Here is a 13,020-nt window from a genome sequence, read left to right as displayed (position 1 = left end):
GATTCTACCTTATCGGCCAGATGCCTCGGAGTGGACGACTGTTTCTAGAGCGGCTGCTTACGCCGAGGAATGTCGCCAGCTCGCTCGTTCGTTCACATCCCAGGACCAGTGGCGCCAAAAGCTTCGCCACGATTCATCCACTACGGCTACGTGCTTTGCGCCTGGCTCGCTGGTCTGGTTGTGGGTGCCCTCTACTCCTCCAGGCCTTTCCTCCAAGCTGCTCTCCAAGTACCACGGTCCTTATCGGGTACTGAAACAAACATCCGCAGTCAACTACCTCATCGAGCCAATTGAAACGCCTTCCGACCAGCGTCGTCGGGGCCAGGAAATTGTCCACGTCTCCCGGCTCAAGCAGTGCCATGACCCCCCTGTGTTCCCCTGTCCTTAGGTCGCCAGGATGGCTACTCTTTCGGTGGGGAGTGATTGTACTGACGGCACTGGGCAGTGGGCATGGTGCTGGTGTGCTTGTGAAAAAGAAGACGACGAGAAGTGCTTGCTTCCCTGTTACGATATAGCGCCGACCTGTTTTAAGCCTAGCGCTACAACCGATAACTAGTGACCCTTTTGCTAGGTGAACACCCCCGTTGCAAATACATTGTTTTTACCATTGTTCAGGTTCTCTAATATTTCAGACTGCTTTATGGACATAAACGAAAAGTGCAGTCAGATTCCTCTCAATACCAGCACGGCGTGATGAGGCGTTGTAGATACATCAGGTATTTGACAGGTTTCTGCAAGCATGTTCTTCTTCCCAGAAAAAGACTAACGTCTGTATAATCTAGTTTTGAGTTCGGATGGTTCTAACTGAGCTTTCAGCTTTCAGCCTTGGATAAAAATTGTTCGACATAGTCGGCTAAGTGACTTCCAGAAAGTACGTATCTCCAAGAGGCATCTGGTATGCGGACATTTGTATCAGTAATGGCCGAATATGGTGGGGAGCGTAAATCTCTAGCAGGATTACTACACGTGTTTGCATAAAGCTTTCGTTTGCATAAGTATGCGCAATCGTAATGTTGCAAATTCAATCCACGACATATTAAAAATTGCTTTTAAATGAAAGCTGAGTTCATTTAAGTTATAAAAGCATTTCACAGGTTGATATGAGAGGAATTCACGTACCTTTCGCTGGTATCTTGCTTGCCTCGCTTTATTGCGTATACGGATCGCCGATTTCAAGATGTAAGTATACAACTTCATACAGGTGACACTGAAACATTTATTTCTTTGTGATTGTTTATTTGCTTTGTTCATTTTGGTTCAAATTACGTATTGTCAGATATTAGGTGTTGCAATTCATAGTTGCCGAGAGTGTAAATCTTGAAAATGTGTATATCTCTGTGGATGATGCGGACGTGTTATCACCGTGCATGAAAACACCAGCGTTCCTGCTGAGCTGCTGTGTGTAAACACAGCTCTGAGCGGTACGGGCAATACACGTCAAGGTTACGTTATGTAGTAATTTATGGGGCGCTGACTTAGGCTGACCGTTTCCTATAGCTCGAGGCGCGATGCCTGCAACACCAGTGACGCTCCCCATAACTCGAGCGTCGTGAGACGCTTGGCAGCGGCCTGGGCTCAACCCTCGCAGTCGTACCTACTTAAAACACTGTCCGAAGAGCCACGCAGAACCATAAACCTTGTTATCGCTGTCAATGATTCGCTTTTCGGGCAATACTGCAAATTTGTCTAAGTGAAAATGTCATAAAAACAGCTGTTAAATTCTGATTCAACACCGTCATATGTTGGTAGCTACATTAATGACGCTCAATTCGTGGTCAATTGTAACTAAATAGTGAATCCATAGTACTACCAGGAAGATGAAGTTGCCCTGCACTAGACACTGCAGCAACCCGGGCCTCCTTTCTTGCATTAATGTTTTGTGGGGGAGGGCGGGGGGGCGGCGGTGAAGGGCAACGTTGATGAGAAATTTTTGACACATATTATTTCTCAGCTTAAGAATTGAAATATCTGTCCCTGATCGTGATAAGGAATAACGAATGGCATCCACATACAATAGCTCACGCACTAGTGAGCATTGTGACCTAACCTGAAATAGGTTATTGTGCCGCGCGCTTCAGTAGGCTCCAATGAAAGAACTCAGCATGGAAATTGCGGGAAATTTTTGGCGTTCTGTAATTATTTACTCTTAAACAAACAGGTAAAATAATGCGGAGGATATATTGCCACGCGAAATAAATCCATTAGGGGCCCTCTCGGATGGTCTGAAACAAGCGATGCAAATGCAGTTAGCCACAATATCTTAAAATTTAATTATGGGGTTTTACGTGCCAAAACCACTTTATGATTATGAGGCATGCCGTAGTGGAGGACTCCGGAAATTTCGGCCACCTGGGGTTCTTTAACGTGCAGCTAAATCTAAGTACACGGGTGTTTCCAATTTCGCCCCCACCGAAATGCGGCCGCCGTGGCCGGGATTCGATCCCGCGACCACGTGCTTAGCAGCCTAACACCATAGCCACTGAGCAACCACGGCGGGTAGCTACAATATCTTGTCTGCCTCCTCATCTCGCCTCCAATGAGGAGGCGACCGTAATTTTTTTGTGTGACATGATGATGGCAGTGATGGCAACGCATTTTTTTACCCATTGGTGAGCTAGTGTGCTCTTAGAATGAAACTAATTTGGCGGTAATAACGAATTACAAGTATTGTTTTGGTTTCAGAACACAAGTTTGTAAACTCCGGCTTAAAAGGGAAGAGAGCTTTTATCTTACTACAAACTTTTGGAAAGCCTTGCAGTACTGATTTCCAACACTTCGAATATTTTAGTCAGTGAAAAAATTAACGCACACATTAATTCATGGTATCTCAAGAAAAAAATTTTTTCCTTGTTAAATTATCAAATCTGCACAAAATATAGCTTTCTGTAAGAATAAGTGACTTATCAATTCAAATTGGCGTTTCAGATCCCGATGAGTGCGAACCTATGCATTGCTCTAAAGGATATGCGGTTTGCTGTTTCCAAAGCGACAGAAACTGCTCCTGTAATTGCGGTAAGAGCAAGAGCGCTATGAAAGTTGGAAATTTAACAAAAAGTGTAATTTGCATTGGTGTGTCCAACTTTCTGATCTTTCATGAGGCATGGAGCAGTGATGTCTTACAGCAGAGCCGTTAGTAGGGCTAAAAGCGCTGGAAACTGTTATATGCGTGTTTGACGGCCTCCTGACAGAACAAGGTGATTGATGAAGTTTATAGTTTAACTGTGGGCTACGTTTGGGGCTATGCACCTGAAAATTCTTAAATGTATTGCTTAAGATGTGGCTACATAAAAAACGCTAAGCAATGCTTTTTATCCGCTTAGAGGTGCTACATGAAACTTACAAAAATTTGCCGCGGATCTTCTGGAAGCAAAAGCAGCAGCAATTTTTTGTTGCATAGAACCATTGCTACGTTACGGGTAACGAGCGCCCAATGCTAGAAGTCTGTAGGGTAAATAAAGCCTTTGCAGAAACACTTACACGCGTTGAACACCTTTGCAAAGTTATGTTACAAACCCAGCGTACGCTTTGTCCAATGCCCTCAATGAGTTGTACACTCCAGAAATCTTGCACAAAGATTGGAAATCTTACGCCTAATGTATGTAAGAGCGTCAGATAATTACAGTTCTTGAAAAATATTCCTTGAAGAGACACTAAAGCAATACACTAAATCAGTTTAGAGGGATAATGTGTTATTTGAAAATGCTGTTTTCGTTTATTTCAAAATAAGAGGTTGAATGTTAGAAGCGAAAGGAAGTTCAACACTTCATTTTCTGAATTGCGCGTCGAATCCTCAGCCCCGGTAAATTACTGTGACGTCACCTATTTTTAGGAATTCTTTTTTCGTATTTCGTATTTTTTGTATTTCGCGCTGCCTCGACAAACATTCCCCAATATTCTCGTGTTCAATGTTAGAGTGCTATGTAATGCAGTGATGACTGTGTTTACCGCTAAAGAATTAGCAAGGCCCTAAAGGATGCTGTCAAAATCAATGACATCACAGCAAGTACACGCGAGAACTTCAAAGAGGCGTCACCACCCATGTCTTCTTACTCAGATGTTTCTGGCTACTTTATCATGTGCTAGAAAGCGTTATATGGTAAATCATAATCATCATCAGCCTCGTTACGCCCACTGCAGGGCAATGGCCTCTCCCATACTTCTCCAACTACCCCGGTCATGTACTAATTGTGGCCATGTTGTCCCTGCAAACTTCTTAATCTCGTCCGCCCGCCTAACTTTCGGCCGCCCCCTGCTACGCTTCCCTTCCCTTGGAATCCAGTCCGTAACCCTTAATGATCATCGGTTATCTTCCCTCCTCATTACATATCTTGCCCATGCCAATTTTCTTTTGTTGATTTCAACTAAGACGTCACTAACTCGCGTTTGTTCGCTCACCCAATCTGCTCTTTTCTTATCTCTTAACGTTATACCTATCATTCTTCTTTCCATAGCTCCTTGCGTCGTCCTTAATTTAAATAGAGCGCTTTTCGTAAGCCTCCAGGTTTCTGCCCCGTACATCAGTACTGGTAAGACACAGCTGTTATACACTTTTCTCTTGAGTGGCAATGACAACCTACTGTTCATGATCTGAGAATGCTTGCCAAACGCTCCCCAGCCTTTTCTTATTCGTCTGATTATTTCAGTCTCATGATCCGGATCCGCAGTCACTACCTGTCCTAAGTAGGTGTATTCCCTTACCAATTCCAGTGCCTCGCTACCTATCCTAAACTCCTGTTCTCTTCCCGAGACTGTTAAACATCACTTTAGATTTCTACAGATTAATATTTAGAATCACTCTTCTGCTTTGCCTCTCCAGGTCGGTGAGCATGCATTGCAGTTGGTCCCCTGAGTTACTAAGCAAGGCAATATCATCAGCGCATCGCACGTTACTAAGGTATTCTCCATTAACCCTTATCCTCAGTTCTTCCCAATCCAGGTCTCTGAATACCTCCTGTTAACACGCTGTGAATAGCATTGGAGAGATCGTATCTCCCTGTCTGACACATTTCTTTAGTGGGATTTTGTTGCTTTCTTTATGGAGGACTACGGTACCTGTGGAGCCGCTATAGATATCTTTCAGTATTTTTAAATACGGCTCGTCTAAACCCTGATTCCGTAATGCCTCCATGACTGCTAAGGTTTCGACTGAATCAAACACTTTCTCGTATTCAATGAAAGCTATATATAAGAGTTGGTTATATTTAGCACATTTCTCTATCACCTAATTGATCGTGCGAATATGGTCTAATGTTGAGCAGCCTTTATGGAATCCTGCCTGGTCCTTTGGTTGACGGAAGTGTAAGGTGTTCCTGATTCTATTTGCAATTACCTTAGTAAATACTTTGTAGGCAACGGACAATAAGTTATAAGATTGGTCTATAATATTTAAAGTCTTTGGAGTCTACTTTCTTATGGATTAGGATTATGTTAGCGTTCTTCCAAGATTCTGGTACGCTCGAAGTCATGAGGCATTGCGTATACAGGGTGGCCAGTATTTCCAGAACAATCAGCCCACCATCCTTCAACAAATCTGCTGTTACCTGATCCAACCCTGCTGCCTTCCCCCTTTGCATAGCTCCCAAGGCATTATTTACTTCTTCCGGCCTTACTTGTGGGATTTCAGATTCCTCTAGACTATTCTCTCTTCCATTATCGTCGTGGTTGCCACTGGTACTGTAGAAATCTCTATAGAACTTCTCAGCCACTTGAACTATCTCATCCACATTAGTAATGATATTGCTGGCTTTGTCTCCTAACGCATACATCTGATTCTTTGCTATTCCGAATTTCTTCTTCACTGCTTTTAGGCTTCCTCCGTTCCTGCGAGTATGTTCAATTCTATCCATATTATACTTCCTTATGTCAGCTGTCTTACGCTTGTTGATTAACTTCGAGAGGTGCCCCAGTTCTATTCTAGCTGTAGGGTTAGAGGCTTTCATACATTGGCGTTTCTTGATCAGATCTTTCGACTCCTGTGATAGTTTACTGGCATGCTGTCTAACGGAGTTACCACCGACTTCAATTGCAGATCCCTTAATGATGCCCATAAGATGCTCATATCTTCAACACTAAGGTCCTCTTCCCGAGTTAAAGTGGACCACCTGTTTTGTAGCTTGATTCGGAAATTCTCTATTTTCCCTGTTACCGCTAACTCATTGATCGGCTTCTTATGTAACAGTTTCTTCCGTTCCCTCCTCAAGCCTTGGCTAATTCGAGTTCTTACCAACCTATGGTCACTGCAGCGCACCTTGCCGAGGACGTCCACATCTTGTATGATGCCCGGGTTACCGCAGAGTATAAAGACTATTTCATTTCTAGTCTCGGCATTGGGGCTCTTCTCCGTCCACTTTCGGCTATCCCGCTTGCGGAAGAAGGTATTCATTATCCGCATATTATTCTTTTCTGCAAATCCTAGTAATAACTCTCCCCTACCATTCCTAGAACCTATGCCATGTTGCCCCACTGACTTGTCGCCAGCCTCCTTCATGCCTACCCTGGCATTGAAGTCACCCATCACTATAGTGTATTATAGTAAATAGTAAATATACGTACACATAGTAATTATGTGCACTTAAATTCATTTTCAAATTTGGTGGGTACTAGAGAAACGATGTGTGGAGAAAAATATCTGGTTGATTACAATGGCTACAAATATTCAAAAGAATTCACATTTTCCGAAATTATTGTTATATAAAGCTCCCATGCTGTCTTGATTGATCTAACCTAGTCACAGAGTTTACACCTAATGGAAATTTCGCGCCCACTAAAATGCGATCACAGCGGCTCAGAATTCTTCCTACAATCTTGTAATCATCTCACCACTGAGGTAACCATCTTACCACTCCCAAAAAATCAGACAGTAAAAATATATACCTCGTTAGCAGGTGCACTGTCGTCTTAGTATTGGTGCGGAAATTTTTGGTTCAATATGTCGCAGGTGGCTCTTGAATCACTTCTAGTTTCCTGTTTTTTTTCTACCGGTGCGAACATAGTCATACTAAAGCAGCGCAGCATTAGCGCCAATGTGAGAATGTAATTTTTTTCTGGGTTTCAGCGCCGAGTACAACACCATGTGAAACTATTTTTGAAAAAAACTGCCCTTTACCTAAACGGATCATGTGTACTGACATAAGGTCAACCTGCTTTTGCCGTAAGTAATGACATCCTGTGTATTACAGAAAAACAAATTAAGAGAACGGCTCATGTGCATCTCGCAGATTTTTCGGGAACAAAATGTGTGTATATTTTTGAGAGTGCAATGTAAGGGCAAAAACGATTCGGGCAAAGCTTATTCGGCGGGAGAGTTTATTATCGCGTTTATAAAGTGGGGGCACACGTGTAATTTGGTAGGTTGAGATTCATTACTGAGAGGATTGGTGAAGTTTTCGTTTATTGGTATTTACTTATGTAACTATGACTTCAACTTGTTACGGCGTGATGCGGTTTAAAGGTCGCTAGAGAGAACTGCAATAGCCGTGTAAGAGCCGAAGCCGAAAGACGTCATGGATGAGTTGGTTACGGCAGCTGCGCTCTACTCTCACGCTTTCGTCTGGACAAGCAGCCACGTGACCTCCACACGTGACCTCAACTGTCACAGCTGCGGTGCTCCGGTGCACGCTACTAACACCGACAAATAACCCCTCGTTGCGCAATAAGCAGTCGTTGCAAACGAATACAGAATCGAGGTGAAGGGATCGCAGACTCAGGTTCGATTCCAATCAGTACCGAAGCTTTTCGTGCCTTTCTTCTTGTTCTTAAGACCACAGGAGTAAAGAGGCCAAAATAACCATAGAAACAACAAAATGCGGGGAAGTCAGCTAATAATGTTAATCATAATAAAATACAGAAAATTGAAGCATAGTAAACCTCAGGAATCGGTTTATTACTTCGCAAAACTAAACCTTCCCAGCCAGCTGGATATTAACCGTTTGATGGCAAATATATTCCCCATTGTATATTCGCCATTGTCACTGATAATTGCGCTAATGTAGCAGGACGAGAAGTAGTCAGGGAAAAGCTAATAAATTTATAGCATGGTTTGCAGAAGACTCAGTGATGCCGTCAAAAAAGGGCAGCCGATTTTTAACTGCCAAACCATTTGCGATGCCCACTACATTACTGCTGTTCACAAAATTTCGCAAAATATTTCTTATTGCTTTTCATTAAAACAGTAAAGCGGACGTTCCGATGATTTGTGATTTACGTCTTGGTGAGGAACATGATGAACTGTTCCTAAATCACAAGACAATGTCAAAGATCCCTAATCAGCTATTTAGAATAAGAAAATTATAGCTAACCACTCACGGTGCATGCTCTCATAGACATATCTATCGCATTGTAGGTCCCTCAGCAATGTAGTCGTTCTTTCATGGTTTAGAAACAAGGCCTAATCGGCAAGTAATATTGTACAAGGCTTATCCGACGAACAGGACTTGGTTCGCAGTCTTGATGAGTCAAAGAACCTTTTTTTTTTTGGCATGTTGGGGTCAGCATGACGAAACCGCCAGATTATCTGGTCAAAGAAGATAGCTAGGTTTTCTTTGGGAAGCTGCGCCTGATGGCATCAGCCCTATGTCGCCGAGCGATGCTCGTAAAAGCCTATGGTCCTATGAAAACAGGTCCTATGATGTTATGGTAGCCTCTCAATTCCCGAACCATGTGCAAGCAGCATGCTGGTGCTGCACCACCCTTTAAAGAAATAGTCTGTGGCGTGCTCTTCGGAGAGCAGACTTCATTACGTCAACATCTAGGGCGCAAATTCCTCAAGGAGAGCCTGCACCAGCTGTGAATTGACGTGGCTGCTGTGCCAGCCCTTGTGCCTTGCGAAACCGCGCATACTACGGTTCTAGGCGCCGCAAAACAACACTGTAGAACTCGCGGAATATTATATTCACCGCCTAACGAATGGCGTCAAAAAGATTGTCCGCGCTTCTGTCTTCAGCGGATGTTAGCCAGCCTACACAAAGCAGTGGCCACGTGCTTCTCCAGAGCGATGGCTCTGCGCATGTTCGTGTCCTGCCATGCTACGGATTTGGACGCACGCACAATATATCATAACGTACACCTACTCAGTCAGACGTTTTCCTTGAATTCAGATTCGGGAAAGTGAGGCAGCATTTCTTCATACCTTGATTGCGCTCGCGGGTGCGACCACACATGCCATTTACGGGAGCACAGCAGAACGGCCGTGGCCACGAGTCAATCACACTACCTTTCAACGTTCTCTCTTTTGTGTTCGAGTACATCAATGTCTTGTAGCACGCCAGGTACTTCCATCTGCTTAACGTGAGGCGCCGCTTGAAAATAAAGAGGAAGTTGTCGAGCGCTTCGTCCCCATCGCAAGATGCAGTCTTCCTCAACAACATTGCACAATTCGCATCACCTGATAAAAGCTGGCAGTACGCAAAAAAAAGCAATAGTGCACACAGGGCCCTATAACGTAAAAATATTCAGTATGTTGTTATTCCAATCTCCTGATGAAAAATTTCCGTAACCGCCGAATTAAGCATCGGGCGGTGACCCGCAGGGTTGTCTGAACAGACCAACCAAACGCTCTCCTCGTTATAGAAGGTCACTTTTGTCTGCATTAAAAACGAATAACATTGCCTACGGTGAGTGCATTGTCTTATCTAATTGGTTTACAAGAGGCGAGGAGCACGCTCAAGTGGAGAGGGATTCCATAGGGCCGAGTCAGTCCACTGAAAATCGATAACCGAATGCGGAGAGTGGTGCCGGTGTCTACGATTGGTCCCCTTTCCCTTACTTAGCTTGAGGAGACTGGTCTATAATCGTGGCGGCATGCAACGGAAGGTTAAGAATGCACTGAAACGGACCCTCAGCAAAGTAGAGTTGGCAGAGCGACATCGTAAACGTGCCGAAAGTGCTCGGAAACGTTTCACTGCCACGCAAAAGTTTTATTGTACGCAACAGAACCATACTCTCCGGCATGTGCGAGCAGACAGTGCCTTAGCGATCGGCGAAAGCCATCTTTTATTCCTTTCGGAACGGGCACCTTGCGGCTATTCGGAAAAAAATTCAGTTTTCTAGGGCGTAGAAACGCATCTTTGATGCGTAAACGTCACTTCAACACGGTGATTTTTCACGGTTTTTTGAGGTCGCATGACAGGCAGGTGAAGTAAGTACAGCCCAAAAAATTTTGCCCAATATCCGACGCCTAATGGCGAAAAGGCGTCTAATCAGAAATAACTATTTTATTTTTGTTCGGTCCAATCATTCATAATCAATGTGTATGCGTCATATCAGATGAGGTGCCATCATGGTTTTCTTGACGTCGCGGGTTAGATAGGCGAAGTGGAGGTATTTCAAAAAAGTTTTTGACCAATCGAGGAGGGCTGATTGCAGAATTGGAATAGAAAAGTTTGGGATAGCTTTACGTTATAGGTACCCATAGTCCCGCAAAAAAACACTCGAAATGAACAAATAACAGGGATCAACGCTAGTCAACAACGCACACGCTCACTTAAACATACCAATCCAGGCATGGATTGTCTCGGCTTTCGTACCAACCGTAATCTGGACTTTGGCCAGGAGTCGGCAGACTTGCTCTTACTACTGCCAAAGGCGGTCAAAGCAATTGAATCCGTATGCTCAGAAAGTTCCGACGGTAACGCGGCGGACATAGCCTAGAGAAAGTGAATATTTATGTCAATATAATTAGGAAGAACAGTTAAACAATTATATTTTCATTAGCAGTACTGAGTCTCGCGTGACCTGCTTAACAGCTCCAGAACGGCACTAACTGAGCAGTGGTTTCCCCATGTAACACATGTCCATCTGTAGTTGGCGGTAACCACAGTTCAGTCCTGTAACTAAAGTGCGTCTTAAGTTTGGTTAGCAGGCCTGTGTAACTAAGATGTAAGAGCAGCATACTAAAGAAAAAAACATACCGCAGGCGCGACGGGGCAGTGTACTATTAGGCGACAGCGGTGGTGACTTCGACAGCAGCATAATTCACTGTTATCGTACAGGAACCTGTGAGGCCTCACTAACTCGATTAACAATTCGGCGTTGAAATTTCCTTCGGTGTTATCCATGTCGCACATTTCAACACCACCAAAACACACAGCTGAGTATTCAATGGGTCAGACGTGGAATTCAGATCTAAACAAAGTTGCAGCCGTTGCAGTCGCTGATGTTGCCAGCGTCAGCTATGTAGAATAGCTGTGTTTAGCGACGTATTCGTTATGTCTGATTGGTCTATTTTGCTACGGTGGGGCTCTGTCACCATGCCGGAGACAGAAACGTAGAAGCTTTAAATCACCGGTGGCCCGTATTCGAGGTAAGAACGATTCGGAAAGTCTCTCCCCTGAAAAAATGCAGTGCCCTGATGGTGACGCGTTGTAATGTGTGACAGCTGTGCGAATGAGGCCTAAGAATGCGCACTCGTTAAAACGTTTCAAGACGTTATGTGTGAGTGTTCACTTCGTTTTTAACAAGAAAGCTATATTGTTTGTCACGTTTATATTTGGACTACATAGGTGCGTCCTTTAGGTCATCTGTGAGCAAAAGGTTATTTATTTTTGTCTATCAAGGGCTAAATGGTAATTGCTCTATCTTTCTCCTTTTGTGGAGGTGCAATATTACCCTACCCAAACGTTTCCTCGCGTCCCTCGGAGAAGCAAACAAGTGAATAGTTATATATTCTCTCAGAGAAGCAAACATGTCAACAGCTATATATTTCGAGATATCACAAGGCATACAGAGCGTTTCAGTTCACTTCCTTCGCAAGCTACAATAATCCTCGTCTGCACTGAGGAAATGCAACCATTTTTGTAGGGTTCTCTATCTTCCACTGCAAGACAAATTAGTTTTACTATGAAAGCAGATCAATTCTTATCAATAATTATTGAATCAGCTCAGAAAATAATACACTAAATGATACGTTTTCAATGGAGAATTTGTAGAACCTATTGAGCACTTCTCAAGTGATTTCTTTTAGCAAGGATTCTTGTTCTGCTGGCGCTCGGTTATATTAAAATCATTAGTAACAAACTAGCCGGAATCTAAGCTCTAGTAAAATTCATCAACAAACAAACCAAAAACATGGCGTGCCTATCGTGTTTTGAGACCATTACAAAAATTCTTGTCTGTTTGTGCGTAAATTTTTTTATTGAATATTGACCACCGACTAGAAGTACCATGCCACAATTTTGTCCCCTGCGGTGTGAGCATTGTACATAAAATTCCGCTATTTTATGGCAAGCAATTATCCGACAGACAAGTATATTCGAGACTTATACGCCCCGAAGACATAGTTAAGCCGTAAAAAATAGGACCCTTCCTCACTTGCTTGCACGTTGCAAGGAGTACCCGTGCAAGTGATTCTGCGCGTTTACTAGGGTGCTCGGAATGTACATGCGCAAATAGAAGCGTACTTTTTTTGCCGGCTTGGTGACAGGCGTATGAGTGCCACTTCTCTCTACTTTCAGAAAACAAAATTTCATTTTCAGTTTGAATAATTAGCTTCTTTGAGTGCATTTCACGGATTCTTCTGTTAAGTGTGAGCATCTCTGATAACGAGAAAGAAGTTTTGTTCTGGATCGGCTCGATTCATTGCGCATCAATTTCATATTAACACCCTTTCTATGTCCTCCCTCGTCCTTGTAAAATTTGGCGCCCGTTCCTTCTCTGCAAGTACGTTGCGACTGGCATTACAACGCACATCCTATTTGTGTGAGAAGTAACAGTTTCGTTCACAAATATTTATGGGTGCTTCGTGTCTTTATTTTCTCTAAATATTACTCGAAAGTCTCGGTATCCCGAATTGTCAACGAAAACTACTGCATACAAAGTATATCACTAGACAGGCAGGCGGTAAAAGTGTTCTAAATGGCTACACCGCAAGAACCTCCTAAATAATTAGAAGTGTTGAATCCTATTTGTACAATAACAGTTTGCTTATACACAGAAAGGCCAACATCTTCGGTGATTCAGGATTCCGTGACAAACTGCATGTTTTCAACCTCTGGCGAAGGAAGCGCTTAGTGTCGAGACAGAGAG

The 13,020-nt window shown here is 43.5% G+C and overlaps 1 long non-coding RNA gene across 5 annotated transcripts in view; it reads left to right on the top strand.

The window, feature by feature from the left end:
- LOC126534913 (uncharacterized) overlaps positions 1–13,020 on the top strand; it is a 38,353-nt gene that overhangs the window by 5,337 nt on the left and 19,996 nt on the right. For 2 of the 5 annotated variants that reach the window (XR_011895820.1, XR_011895821.1), the window contains exons 2-4: positions 1,095–1,179; positions 2,926–3,012; positions 7,055–7,150. This is a non-coding gene — a long non-coding RNA (uncharacterized lncRNA). Of the gene's footprint in view, positions 1–699; positions 717–1,094; positions 1,180–2,925; positions 3,013–7,054; positions 7,151–13,020 lie in introns of those variants that run through there. The other 3 variants (XR_007600406.3, XR_011895823.1, XR_011895822.1) reach the window with 3 other exon arrangements.

The sequence above is a fragment of the Dermacentor andersoni genome, chromosome 7 (assembly GCF_023375885.2).
Source record: "Dermacentor andersoni chromosome 7, qqDerAnde1_hic_scaffold, whole genome shotgun sequence".
Taxonomy (NCBI): domain Eukaryota; kingdom Metazoa; phylum Arthropoda; class Arachnida; order Ixodida; family Ixodidae; genus Dermacentor; species Dermacentor andersoni.
This window is presented reverse-complemented; position numbering and strand designations above follow the sequence as displayed.